Source organism: Brachycentrus maculatus, unplaced genomic scaffold (genome assembly GCF_059751285.1).
Source record: "Brachycentrus maculatus isolate JH-2025_06_01 unplaced genomic scaffold, ASM5975128v1 h1tg000327l, whole genome shotgun sequence".
Lineage (NCBI taxonomy): Eukaryota > Metazoa > Arthropoda > Insecta > Trichoptera > Brachycentridae > Brachycentrus > Brachycentrus maculatus.
This window is the reverse complement of record NW_028281076.1, coordinates 52,405-68,023: the sequence shown is the minus strand read 5'-3', so window position 1 is coordinate 68,023 and position 15,619 is coordinate 52,405. Positions and strand designations below refer to the sequence as shown.

The 15,619-nt window shown below is 32.3% G+C and overlaps 1 pseudogene; it reads right to left on the bottom strand.

Annotated features, from left to right (window-relative positions):
- The window catches only part of LOC148304163 (uncharacterized), a 43,711-nt pseudogene extending 30,307 nt beyond the window's left edge, over nucleotides 1-13,404 (bottom strand).
- Between the last annotated feature and the right edge of the window lie 2,215 nt (nucleotides 13,405-15,619).

Below are 15,619 nucleotides of genomic sequence, written 5' to 3'. Positions count from 1 at the left end.
GAAAAATAATATGGACATCTTAGTATTAAGAGGGCTAACGACTTCTCATGGGCTGGTTAAGTGAGCATTTAACACACGTGTAACATTCACCACTCTACCCATGATTGACAACCACATTTCCTAAATTTTGTAAGTCATGCATATATGATCAATCTCATGGCATTCCGTAGTTGAGTTCACAGCAGCCACCTTTGATTGGATTAAGAAAACATTCATTTCGCAGAGACCCCTTTAATAGCCAGACTTTTCTACATCTACATATGTTGAAATGTCTTTTTTTGAATAACTCTTTAGTGGAGAAACCCATATTTCCGATCAAGTATTTGGTCATATTAAAAAAATATTCAATGTTGCATTATTCTATCAGTCAAGTTACATTCAAATAAGGCGAAGATGTGACAAATTTTTGTTTGTTTTTTATTTGTTTTTTTTTAATGGAGTAAATACTTGTATTTTTCAATTGAGAAAACTAAAGATTAAATAGAAAAAAATAAGAAAATATTTTTGAACCAGCCTATGACAGTTTATAAACCCGATAAATACTCAGAACTCTATATTCTCTTTATCTTTGTTGGGTCAAAATGTTTACATCAAAAGCTAGAAATAAATAATACGAAACCAATTAATGAGTTGCTTTGTTTATTAAATCCTGATACCGAATTGATCGACGACTTGTTTTAAAGAAGCCGTTATTTTATTCGATCACCAATCACTTCTCTATACACATTTTTATCTGAGTATGTAGAAAGGTTTCCGACCTGAGCACTGAAATGAAGTGCAGATTTTATACGGTGTAAAACAGACTTAAGCACTGGATATAAATATTTATATGTAACAACCGACTGAAGCTGCTCGCCTTTTCGTATTGAATCATATTTCCGTTATACATAGAGGAGTCAAAATATAAATATATTCAATGGATGATAATAATTTCGTGCCCTCCTTCTGCCTGTAAAAACGTTTTACGATCATTGCTTTGTTTTCGGTGGGATGGAAATACTTTCTCGGAAATATCGTTCGGGGGGTGGTCATAACATTATAAGTGAAAAAATTGGACCTTGCAGGGGTAACAAAAAGAGTATTACAAGAATCATAAATGAATATGAAATCGGGGTTGGGGATGAACACACATAATCTGAGCATCAGTGGTTGTATTAGATATTTAAATATCATTTTTTGATTCGGCATTGACTTTGTGGAATGAAATGTTGATTATTTAAAAAAAATTAAACACTTCAATATACCACTTTAATAAGTTTTATTTATATATATACATATATATATATATGACTAGTTTCGAAAACTTTAAGATGTTTTCATCTTCTGGTAAAACTTAAAACATTTAAATTTGTTCCAGAGGATGAAAACATCTGTAAGTTTTCGAAATTAGTCGTTTAGATTAATAAAACTCGTTAAAGTGGTATATTCAAGTGTTTAATTTAAAAAAATGATAATTGAATATGTTTTATAGATAACTTTAGTTTTACTTTATGTGGAATGAAGAGATAAGGCGTAGGACGCAGCCAATTTTAGTCACAACTGTCGTCAAAAAAGGCGATTTAATTGGCTAGGTAGTGAACTCCGCATCTCCCGAGAGCCTTTATAGAGGTTGCCTATTTTGCGAGGCATAAGGTTCGCGCCGCCTAGGACGATCACTGCTGACAATTCGTCTGAACTTTGGAACGCGGACCTGACTTAGGAGGAAAAAAGGGAGTTGGCAGCTGTCAGAAAAGCCTGGAGACAGTTTGTGGACTACACATGCTCCACATAGGGAGCGGATATGGTAAAATAAAATGGCCATTTATACTTATCAGCTTTTCCATTTCAAAATCACTTGTCTGTATGCATTGAAAAAGAGTTTGAATCACGAATTTTTATAAAGCTAGTATGAGTCACGTTAAACTTGAATTTATTACTCAGTTAGAGCGTTTTTAATCGAGAGGTTGAGTATTTTCTGACCCATATCACAATGTGTATTAAATAAATTCCAGTTATATGAACTCCCAGCACAGAAATATTTTAGTCCTTGACAATTTTCAATTTCTTTTATTGATGTTAAATACATTTCAGCCTCTTTAATAAATTGTTTTCAATTTATGACGTCTCGACTCTTTCATAAAAGATATCATTCAAAACATTAAACAAATACTCGATATGTTTTTGTATTACTTTTAAAAAACATTCACTTGAGATATTTACTATTTTACTTTTTTTTAAGTAAAAGAAAAAAATGTGTGTTATTATAATTTACACAAATATTTCAATTCCATACTATTTATGTGATCGAAAATATTAGGAATATGTATCAAATTGTGGTAGAGCGGGTTCGAACCGAGAAACTCTGACTTAAGAAACTGCGACACTAACTACGGGATCACAACCCGAAACACATTAATTAAATTTTATAAACGCTAGATAAACCAATTTAATAATACTTATAAAAAATTCTTACCTTTAAATAAAACTAAATTAGAATTTAAAAAATATGAACTATAACATATTTTTACAAAAAAATGTATCTCTGTTATAAAGTTGTATAAAATGGAGTCGATTACAAGCGCGTGAAAACGTTGTCTAGATAAATTTTACTGTATTTTTAAACGTTAATTTCTTACAAATTATAATATTAAAAAAAAAAAAATTACTATGCATGTATAAAGAGACATAAATGCACACAAAAACAAAACTTTATATGTAAATTTGTTGTGATTGAAAAGAAGGATGAAAGTTGACTAAAAACAGTCAAAATATAAAGTCTCTAAGATAAATGTGTAGCAAAACGATGTATGATAGATTTTCAAATGGTGGAATAAGGCAAGAATGCAAGGCTGAGATAATCATTATTATGATTATCTCATAGGAAAGCACAGCATTATAAATTTATGAAGCAAACACAGTTGGAAATATGAGCAGAGTAAGACCGAGGAGATCTTGGCATGATCGAGTATTTCAAATCTGAAAAGCGCATCGATAAGGAGATGCATGTATAAAGGAGATGCAATTTTTTTTGCAAAAACAGTGGTGTGGCGTTCTCTCTGCCTACCCCTGGGCGAAAAAATCTAAACAGGGAGAAAACGTGTTTTTTTCTTCGAAATAAAGTCAAATCAAACTTATCTTCACTACAAAGTCAACTCGTTTAATATCTTATTTATTGTAACTGCAGACAGTTGGTAGAGTTCCATAATGAATTGTTGTTCACACTCAATGTGTATTTGATAATGTCTTAATAAGACGAAACGCGTCACATAGCATATATGTAAATAAAGTAGAATTCAATCCAATAACCGTGTTTAATTTTGGATATATTACCCATCAATTCGTTTAATATCGTCTTGGCATGGTAACACAAATACGGTAACTATGAGGCATTTTAAAACCAGCCGTCAATCCCCGTTGATTTAGTTACCGAAAATTGCTAGAATGTTTACGCCTTTGAAATCGACCCTTCACAATGCCCCAGGTTATATTCTCACTTACGTTGACGTAATATTCAACGTGTATTCATCACACTAATTTGAAACGTTTCACAGAGGCGTTAGATTAAACACGATCACCTAAATTTAAACTTTACGTTCGTTAAGATGTATGATAAAACCTTTTTTGATGATTTATCTTGATATAAGAAAATATAGTATTACAACGTAGAGAGAATGTCGGATTCAAGATACTTATTTTTTTCTTCATCTTCAAACCTTTATCCGCACCTAATGGTGCATAGAATACTGCATCATATAAACAGTGTTATGTTAAATGAGTAATGGAAATTACTCATTGGGAATTTTGAGTATGTTACTCTTATGAATGTAAAATGTTTTTGTATTAATAAATTGATTAAAATATTTATTGGGTAGACCTTAATTTTGACTCCAGTCTAGGTTTCTTGTCTTAAATACATTTTTTATATTAAAAAAAAACATGTAAAAATATGACCACTTTTTATTACACGGTGATTTGTGTATACCGACCATTCATTTCAGCAACAAACTCAATACCCTGAGCATCCAAAGTTCCCGCTTAAAGTGCAAATGGGGTAGTAAATATCACGGCATGTTATAACCCCTAACGTGTTCAAATCGTACCTTAATTCAGGCTGTATCGCAGAGATACATTCTCGAGCACCCTATCCGCTGGCTAGGGGAGGTTTCCTGAAGAGTGATATACTCGAGAGCCTGTACACTTGCCCCTTAGTTAGCCTGATGCGATGATATGCGGAGTGCCGCAGGGATGGCACTTGGGACCACTTATTTTATTTATATTTGCATATTCATACCTGATTGGATAAAACCAAATAAAGGCACTTCGCAAAGAAAAGTGAAGTGCTATTCAAAGAACTGTGCAATAAAATGAAATAAAAACTATGCGAATACTTGAAAGTGAAAAAAATGAAGAACAAAATTTGTATTTTATTCCAACGTCGAGAAAAACTAATTGAATGAAAATGACTCTTCTAATAATTATTACTTGTGACTGGTGAAAGGTTATATGAAATTCTATATATACAACAAATAGAGGATGACTGTGTTTAGATGCATTCCTCATAATTTTCAAACACCATCCTACAATATTAAATTCTATTGTGACTCGTTTTTCGATGTAATCCGTATCATTTTCAAACAACGTAATACAGTGTTTGAAAATGATGCGAAGTACATCGGAACACGAGTCATTATACGTTTAAAAAAAACGCTTTTACCAAGTAAAACTTAAATATAAAAATGAATGAATATTACCTCAAAGTGACTGCCGAATCAATTGATGACAGATGTTTTTATCTATTTATGAATTAAGATACCTTTAATTTAAATATTTTATCCATCGGGTGAATAACCCAGCGTCTGATAGAATAAATATTATTGAATATTTGGATATAGTTGAAACACAATTTATGGGTAAAACACGGTATTTTTTTGGGTTATTTTCACAAATATGATATAACTAATACAATGCTTCTAATATTTTGAAAACGACTAACAGCAATACTCAACAGATTTCTAACAGAGAAATTCATCATTATTACACACGAGGACATTATAAAATAAAATAAAATAAAACATGTGGAGCCGATAAACAAAACTAAATGTTGAGTTATGTCTTAATAACATATTGCTTATATCCAAATTAACCAGCTGCCTGACATAAATTAAAAAGAACCCAGTCAGGTTTGCAAAATGAACAAACTGAAAAAATACTTTATGGAAAGATATTAGTTATTAGTTATATTTTCTATTTTTTTATTTATTTTAAACATGCTTCTAATCATATGTTTTTTTTAATGCCTATTTAATGTATCTTTTATTTCTTTTTAAATAACATTTAGTTCTGTATTTTCTTTTATGTTTTTCAGTCTTGTTAACCTTAATCCCATGTCTCAAAATGAGCAATGGAATTTAATCATCTCGAATATTATATATGTGATTTCATTAATTGATTCGGCAGTCACTTTGTGGAAAAATCTATCTATTTTTAATAAATGTTTTACTTAGTTAATACTATTTTTTTTTAAATATACTGTGACAGTTTTGATGCATTCCGCATAATTTTCAAACACCGTATGTGTTTGAAAATAAAAACCTATTAGCGGAAGCTAAACTGGCAGTGCACAACGGAGTCCTGGTTCCAACTCTAATGTATGGAAGTGAAACATGGAGTTAGCAAAAGAAGGATGAAAGTAGACCGAATGCAGTCAAAATGCGATCTCTCAGAAGAATGTGCGACAAAACGATGTATGATAGATGTTTGATAGTGAAATAAGGAAGGAATGCAAAGCTGAGATAAGCATTATCGACAAAATTAAGAAAGGTGTGTTGAGATGGTTTAGACATGAAGAACGAACGAGTGAGGAAAGAACGGTAAAACAAATTTACACAAACAAAAGTACACCGTATGTGTTTGAAAATGATGCGGAATGCATCGAAACACGTGTCACAGTAGATTTGAAGAAAAAGTAGTATTAACCATGTAAAACGTTAATTAAAAACTATGTATGTGACTTATGTTTGTAATATGTTGAAATAAATAAATTCAACGTTAATTCGTTATGAGTCATAATGCGATTTTCATATACAAACGTTGGTTTGCACAGAGCCGCGGTGCGCATATTGGTTAAGGGCGCTGAAAAATGTTTTCGTTTTCAGTAAACGCCAGACTCTGAAATGCGCATCAAATCCCCTCAGGCCGTGCCGAGCTGCAAGCACATTGCGAATACCACATTTCCACTATCGCTTCTTTATGTATGCATGAACCAATATATAAATTCCGCTGTTTATTTCGCGATACTGGTTGACTGCGTACTAAAGCATCGGGCTTGTTACCACCACATGAAATGAGCATAATTTTTAACATATCTTGTTTGCACATATTATATCTTATTGTATTTTTTTTATTCTTCTAACTAAATGGTGCATAGGGCACTGCATCGTATGGAAGCAGTGTTATCTTGATCGTTAAATACACAAAGGAAAGGTGATCAACCTTCCGCTTCAGGTACCAGTCCAGGGTCATATTAAATAAATATTAGACTAAAAAATCACTAATATTTATTTTGACCCTCTTGGGAATCGAACCCGGGACCTCCAGCATGGTAGCCTTGCGCGCTAACCACTACACTATGGAAGCGGACAAATTTTATTATTACAAAAAAAATAATGATAGAGTCCGCCTCCGTAGCTTAATGGTCAGCACGCTAGGCTACCGTTCTGGAGGTCCCGGGTTTGATTCCAAAGGGGGGTCAAATAAATATAAGTGATTTTTTCACTCCAATATTTATTCAACATTACCCTGGACTGGTACCTGAATCACCTTTCCTTCGTGTTAACGATCAAGATAACACTGTGTTTATAAAATGCAGTGCCCTATGCACCGTTAGGGTGCGGATAAGGGTTTGATGATGAATGTGATATTATTTCAAAAATAAATATAAGTATTTAATATGTTTTTTAAGAATCATAATATTTGATTAATCTTGACATAATGTGGGATCGAATGCAAAGTGGACATCGCAGTAACAAAAAACGGGCTAAGAGTGTCAGAAATGAAGACTCTAAGAAGCATATCTGGCAAGAGTACGAGATTGAGGAAAGACTGGTAAAACAAATGTATTAGGCGAATTTAGTTAAAAAATGAAGCAGAGGAAGACCGAAGAAAACTTCATATGATCAGGTATGTCAATTACTTGAAAGAGGCCGGGTCAGGAGTCAAAATAATCGGCGGGTATGTATGAAGAGATGGGTAAATTCGGAAGAGGCAAAGAATGTTTGCAAAGACAGAGTGGTATGGCATTCTATTCCCTCTGCCTACCAGATGGTTAGTTAGTTTGTAAGTTTTATAATTTCTATGGCCACCTATTTTTGTGTTTTGCTTTTTTTTTCTACATACTCTTATTCATCTTGTTATCTAACGCCAGATATATTAATTAAGTTCAATGCACCTTATTGGCGATACCGTTATATAATAGTTTAGAGCAACAGCGAAACCACTCTGTCAAGTCCCTAAACAGAAGAGCCTTTTAGCTAATGGTGTCGGTTTTAACTTTAGAGGACTTTATAATTACTTATCCGCCCCCATAGTGAAGTGGTTACTGCGTTTGGCTACGATGCTAGAAATACACGTTTAATTTCCATGGGGGTCAACATAAATATAAGCGTTATTTTACTCTTTTATTTATTTAATATTTCCCTGATGCGGTATATGTGAACAAAATGTTTTTAAATTGATTTAGAAAAATCTTCTTGCTTTTAATGTAAAAGGATTCAAAGCTTATTCCGTTTAAATATCTTAAAAATGATGGTGGAGGTGAAAAGTAAATAATTAATTATAAATACTTTATTAAAATTAAATACTTAAATATACCACTTTAATGAGTTTTATTTTTATTTACGACAGATGTTTTCATCTTCTGGTACAAATTAAAATCGTTAAATATTTGCGTTTTAATTTGTACCAGAAGATGAAAACATCTTTTGTTTTCGAAACTAGTCGTAAATAAAAATAAAACTCATTGAAGTGGTATATTCAAGTGTTTAATTTAAATAAAATAATCATGTCATTCCACAAAGTTAATGCCGAATCAATAAATAATATATTGATTATAAAGTTGATCCCTGAAAACAATACACAAGAGACAATAATACAATAGATACTAGTGAATCATTTTTTTATATCAATCAAGATTTGTTACAAAACTCATTTGTTTGCCTTATTCGTCTTGTCACACTTTCTAAATAAGACACCACTAGATCTGAAAGATCTTTGTGTCTTGTTGCTTCATCAATTTGTGTTGACTGCATACCTTCTTTTGCACATTATGTTTCTAATTTACATATTTCTTTTTCAAAAATTGGATATACTCACACTAAATGAGGAACATCTTTTGATGACGTCTCATCACAAGATGTCTCTTGTGGATTGGTATCTAAAGCGTAAGACTGATTACTATTATCATACTGCATAAATTTTAAGCAGTGTCCTTTGCACCTCTATATGCAAATGAGAGTAGGAACAAGAAGACAAGAATAAATAATAAGAGAACACTTTCCATACTAATGTGCAGTAGAAAAACATTGTCTACCAATGGGTTAAAAATCCATTTTAAAAAATCATACTTAAAACCCTGACCATTATTTAAATGAAATTATCATTTTAATACACTGCTTAAATTCAATCTAATAATATTTTTTTTTCAGATTTTGTTTATAATATCACTGCTTAAATTCAGTCAAATAATTTTTTTTTTCAGATTTTGTTTATAATATAACTAACTAAACTAACTAACCATCACGCCGCCACGTAGTTACCAACATCATCAAACTGGTTTTTTCTACCAGTCTAATGATGTAGGCAACGATGAAACCCATTCACTGGTAAATGAAAAAAAAGTCGGCAAAAACTACAAAGTTTTTGTTTAATTATATTGTATTAATTAATTCATTCAAACTCTCATCTAAACCCGATGGTGCATAGGGCACTGCGTCATACAAACGCAGTATTATCTTGATCGTTACACATGAAGGAAAAGTGATCAGTCTTCCGGTTGAGGTACCAGTCCAGGGTTGTATAGAATAAATAATAGAGTGAATTAAATACTTATATTTATTTGACCCCCCCCCCTTCTAGGAATCGAACCCGGGACCTACAGTACGGTAACCAAGCGTGCTGACTATTACACTACGCAGGCGCACAAATATTGTACATATAGTTGGAATAAAAATTCCACCTTAAATGGGAAAAAAAAACATAATTCCAGAATTCGTTGTAAATAAAAACAACGCAATGGATTTCATATTATTTTTCACACAAAAAGCACTCAGCTATATCACGGACACGGCATAAAAAGTGATAAATGAGATTTTCAAAGGACTATCATCTTTTGTTTGATGGGTCAAATAAGACGTGAGATATATTGTCCATCGCCTTATAAGTGCCCTTTTTTCCTTGATGGACACTGGATAGATATTTCATAGCCCCCAGGAATCCCGGGAACATGCCCGGAATCCCAAATAGAAAAGGGTCTCGCCCATTCTTAACCTTAAAAAGGTGTCGACAGAACCGTTAAGTTAAAATTCTGCTAGTAAATTCGGCATTCTTTAGTGCCTATTTGAAACAGTTTTACTGCTAACCCTTCAACGATACCCATAATTTTTCCGATGTGTTAGTGTACGGAGGGTCTTAAAACAGCCTAAAAGCCTATCAGCAAAGGCTAAACTGTCAGTGCACGATGGGGTCCTGGTGCCAATCCTAACGTGTGGAAGCTAAGCAAGGAGTTGCTAAAAATAAGGATAAAAGTAGATTGAATGCAGTCTGATTGCTATACCTTTAATAAATGTGCGGCAAAACGCTATAGGATATATGTTCGAATGGTGAAATAAACAAATAATGCATGGCTGAGATAAAGATTTTCAATAAAATTAAAAATAGTACATATGGATGAATGAGTAAAAAAACGGTAAAACAAATTTATTAGGTGGATCATGTTGGAAATATGAGCAGAGGTACAACATTTTGAGTGTGTCCAAATACTTGTTCACAAAATCTGGATTATCTCCAATTACAGGAGTTATTTGAGAATTTGAGTTGTGTGGTTGTCAATAATGGGTAGAATTGGTGAATGTTACACGTGTGTAAAGTGATCACTTAAACCAGCCTATGACGGTCGTAAGCCCCGTAAATGCCCAGACTTCCATATTCTTCTTCATCTTTGATGAGAGGTCAAAAAATAATATGAGCAGAGGTAGACTACGGAAAACTTGACATGATCAAGTGCGGCGAATACTTTGGAGTGATCAAGTCAGGAGTCGGAATAATTAACGGGTATGTATGAGGAGATGCATGATTGTGGAAGAGGCGAATAATGTTTGCTCAGACAGAGTAGTATTTCGTTCTATTCTCTTTGCCTAAAAAACACATTATAGAGTTTATTATACAATAGTACATTATAGAGTTAAAATAAAATTGATTAAAGATTTAACAACGGATTTATATTATCCACTGACACTTCGTGATGGAATTGCATTTTTAATTTATTATTAGATTAAAACCAATATTTTTAGCTTTTCCACTTTTTTATTAAGTCGAAACTGTATTTCCACCAGTCTGATGATGTCGGTAACGACGAAACCCGGTCGCTGGTCAAAATAAAAAAGTGGAAAAGCTAAAAATATTGGTTTTAATCTAATAATAGATTTAACAACGGTAAAATTAAATGTTAATTCTTTTTTCTTTTACCCTTATCCACACCCAATGGTGTGTAGGGCACTGCATCACATTGACGCAGTGTTATCTTAATCGTCAACAGATGAAGGCAAGGTGATCGCTCCTGCGCTTCAGAGACCAGTCCAGGATAATATTAAATTAACTGGATATTGTTAATTATGTATTTATACCCAAACTTCATAAAAATATCAACGATAAAAAAATGTGAGCAACAATATAACATGTATTCATATTACCAAGAAAATGGAGGGTTAAAAATACACAATGAATCAGGAGTTCTCTCTGGAATAATTTCAGAGACTCAGCATGAATTTAATTATATTCGCATCGTTAACTCCCATCCAGGATAACCGCATGGAACTGACAGTTCAATCGCCACACATTAAACTCCATAACACAACATGTAGGTTTCATACCTTTTGCTGAAAGCGACATACCATATACATACAAATTATTATTATCAAGGACACATTTTTTACAATTCAGTGTTTTCGAGTCATTCGTTCACAATTTGTCATTTTTTTTTAAATAACATATTGGCTTGGCGTTATTATACCCCATAAATAATATTGAGGGTTACGGGCCTAAGTGCGGAGAAACAGGCTGTAGACATTAGTGGTAATAAATTTCGGAACTACCAACTCTAAAATTATTGATCAGTTAATAGTTAAGCTAGTGACTAAGCTGTGCGTAAAATTTTAAATTTCCCAATTTTATCCCAATTTTACTTTTCCCTTCTTAAAGATCCTAGGATCTATCTGTTTCTTTATCCATGTCTGGTGGCAACTACTACAGTACGAAGGAAATAGTCAGATGGAGAAGACAGTGAAGATGATTCTGGAATGTCCATGTCAATAAAATACAAGAAAATTGCTCTTCATGGGAACCAAGATGGAAGAAGAAAATCACTAACAAGTTAATTTCAAATTATTTTTTGAAATATCTTCATATATGAAGATGAAATTGGAAGGCTGAGAATTTACGGGGCTGATGACCGTCATAGGCTGGTCGAAGTGATCACTTTAAACAAGCGTAAGGTTCACCAATTCTACCCATTATTGACAACCACACTACTTAAATTCTTGGAAGTTCTATATATGTGAACTTTGAAACATTATTCTTTAATCACTACAACTTCACTAGAGACATCTATTGGTGAGATGAAATAAGCTTTTTATTGAGCAGAATCTCTTTAATAGTGTGTGAGGTCCGAATCCTGAATTATAATCACACACATGAGAAACGCCAGAAAATACCATTTTCATTTTTATTATTTAGTTTATAATTTTACCAGATAATTTATAAACAACGTTTTGAGTGTGTCCAAATACATTTTCACAAAATCTGGACTATCTCCAATTACAAGAGTTATTTCCATATTATTTTTTGACATCTCATCAAAGATGAAGAAGAATATGGAAATCTGGGCATTTACAAATTCACTATGCAGACTTCCATATTTTAACTTGTAAGTTAGTTAGTTAGTTATCCATCTCTGGTGATTTGGACCCCCAGCTGTCATGCCATCGCTTTGGAGTTCTTCCAGATGGTTTTCTTCCATCAGCGTTACCTTGAATAGCAACTTTCTTGTATTTTATTGACATGGGCATTCCAGAATCATCTTCGCTGTCTTCCCTACCTGACTATATCCTTCGTTTTGCACATTTTCAGAAATATTTTTTATTCGATCTCTTAACGTGTTTCCGGTTATGTACAGCAATGTCCTCATTTCTGAAGTTCTTAGAAGAGATTTGGCTCTCGCTGTGTCTACTCTGGTTTCCATCTTATATGTGGCAATCGATCTTACACTTCTTGTATAGTTTTACTTTGTTTTCAATATTTATGTACTTCTTCTTCTAGATTTTTTTAGGCACCCCGATGTTGCATATGTCGTTAATCAAAGGATAAATACAACTTCCAAAATTTGATATGTGTGGTTGTCAATTGTGGAGAGAACGGTGAATGTAACACTTGTATACATGTATAAAGTGATGCTTTAAGCTAGGCTAAGACAGATCGTAGGTCTTGAAAATACCCTGATTTCCATTTTTTCACATATTTATTTAGTAGTCACTCCTTTGTATTCAAACTCAGATGTATAATCAATGATTTAGATACATTCAAAATAATTATGAATATTGGTTTTTTGTTCGCCCAAAACATATTTCTTTAAGCAAAAATAGAATCACGAATGGGTGGTAAGTATTTATATCTCAAAGAGTTTTAAAAAAAATCCTGTTAGTAGCCATGTTTCCTTTTTCTTTCAATTTTTTATTGAGATGTCAATATTCACTATTACTATTGTTATTGTGTGGATGTACCTAGATTTGTCAACAAAGATTTGAACACATTCAAGAAAATTATGAATTTTCAATTTTCGTTCGTCAAAAACATATTCTTCTTGGAAAAAAAATAGAATCCTGAATGTGCGATATTTACTTCTCTTAAAATTTCTTTAGGAAAAAGGACTATTTCTCTCATTTCCTCGAACAGCGCTCAAAAAGCACTTGTAAGGGATAGCCATAAAAGTGAGTTTTGACAAACTTACCCCGTCCGCGCAAAGTTCGCGATGTAGAGAATAAAGGCTTCGGATAGGGCAACTTCCGACTTGGTGTAATTCTTGGGGAAGTGGTTGAAGCCTTCGACTAGGGGGGCGCCAAATAAATAGGGTAGCTCCTCTCCGTGCACTGTTCCCATTCTCTGAAAAGAAAGAGAAGCTTAACAAGTTAAGGGATGAAGTGGAAAAGGACGAAAAAGACTTGTTCATATATTTCAACAACAATTTTTTTTAAAACAAATCTTCAGCAGAAAAAAACATGATTAAATACAATATCAAAAATATGTTAAACATTAATTACCTAAGTTTGTTTCGATTTAAAATATTGTTTAAATTATTTATTAAAAAACATATCTAAGTACCTTCTTCTTTTAAAAGTATGACTCATATACATAGTACATCTTTGCTACAAGGTCAACAGAAAACCACAATGGATTGATACAGTGTTTACTTGATCATTAGTTAAATGAACATGAGGTGATCAGTTCTGTTCTCGACATTATTGGACTCGTACAAAGAGGAGTTTAATATACTTAATAGGGTATAAAAGACGTGCGTTTTAAATCAAGTGACTCGTACATATAAACAGTCTACAATTCACGGGTAAGCAACCTCAAGTGGTTAAGGTAGCATAAATTTAATCTGATGGATTACTTAATAACAATAACAACATATTAGCTAATTAACGTGTAACATTATATTTTGTAACATAAAAAATACAGGAAAAAAATAGCTTCCCGCAGAGATAAGCGGATATAGGATGCCATACCAAATTGTAATTATTTGATTCTATAACATTCGTACGTTTGCTCATACAAACCCATCGCTTAATCCGTTTCCTGACCTGACCTCGGTTTACACGGTCTTCGTTTGCTTCTACGTTTAACTGCACTTACCTCATTTATAAGTTTTACCGTTCTTTAACTCATTCGTTCCACATTTACAAACCATCTAACCAAACATTTCTTAATTTGATAGAATTTTATTTTTTCAGCCTTGAATTTGTGCATCTATAATGAATGTTTCGTTTTAAATGCATTTTAAATGTATTTAAATTTAATCCCATGTTGTCAAAAAATGCCCTATATCTATACAGAATTATTACATAATATATTTTGTATATTCAAAGCATTGATGACTTTGTGGTAAAGTAATAAAACAGTATCCTTATCATCCATTGTTTACTGTGTGTAATACCATTTTTCTTCTTTCTCTTTTTCGAAATTTTATTTTTATACAAATGTCAAATCGTAATAATTTTTTTTTAATGACCTGGCGATGAAATGATTTTCCAAAACCGGTAGTCAGGAATAAGTGTTTATAAAAGTTTTATTACACAATGTAAACAATGGATAAAAAGGAGAGTTTTTTATTATATCATAGCTGTTCTAGTGACTTTGTGAATATTTATTTAAAAGTAAATAGGTTACATATTTTGATTTGATGTAAAATAATGAATTTAAAATTTGTTAAAAAAGGTATAACCATGGGTTTCTAAGATACTTGAAATGTAATAAATTACAGTTAGTATAAATGATAAACTACCTCCAAGTGCCAAATCTTAATGACGAAAATACAATGATAAATGACACAGTAGGTAGAAATTAGCAACCCCCGGGAATAACCAGTCGATTAAGGGAGGAACTTTCCAAATTACCCACCTTGAATTTGTTTTAGGGGAAAATGAATTCTACGTCTGTTTTCTCTTTGAAACGTCAATGTCGTGTTAGAGTATCTCGTTTGATATAAATCCCTAAGCTAGATTGAAACCGGGGGATTATATAAGGGTTTCCGTAAATCCGTCCACTCTTGTATGGGGGCTAAGCGTGGTCACAACTTTTGGGTTGTCCAAATATTACAAAAATAATTTCAAATATTGGTTTGGCTGAAACCGATATTTGAATAACTTTTTACAACATTTTGAGTATGTCCAAATACTTGTTCTCATCTGGATAATCTCTTTTTTTAGGATTTTTTTTATACTATTTTTATTTATTTAATAACATGAAAAATATATTTTTGAATTTTGAAAGCATTAACATTGTGGATCATAGTGATATATTATTTTGAGAAATAAAAAGACTTCGTTTTTTGTCCCACTCACATGTGAGTGGATAAAAAAACAAGGTCTTTTTATTTCTCAAAATTAATATGAAAAACAATTCGTTTTATTTAAGATAATCTAGATTTTAGAACAAGTACTTGACACGGTCAAAATGTTGTAAATAAATTAAGTTATTAGATAAAAATGATAAAATGAATATGATTTATTCTGACGTTTCTCATGTATGTGATTATAATCCAGGATTCGGACCTCACACACAAATGAAAGAGTTAGTCCTCAATATAAGAGCT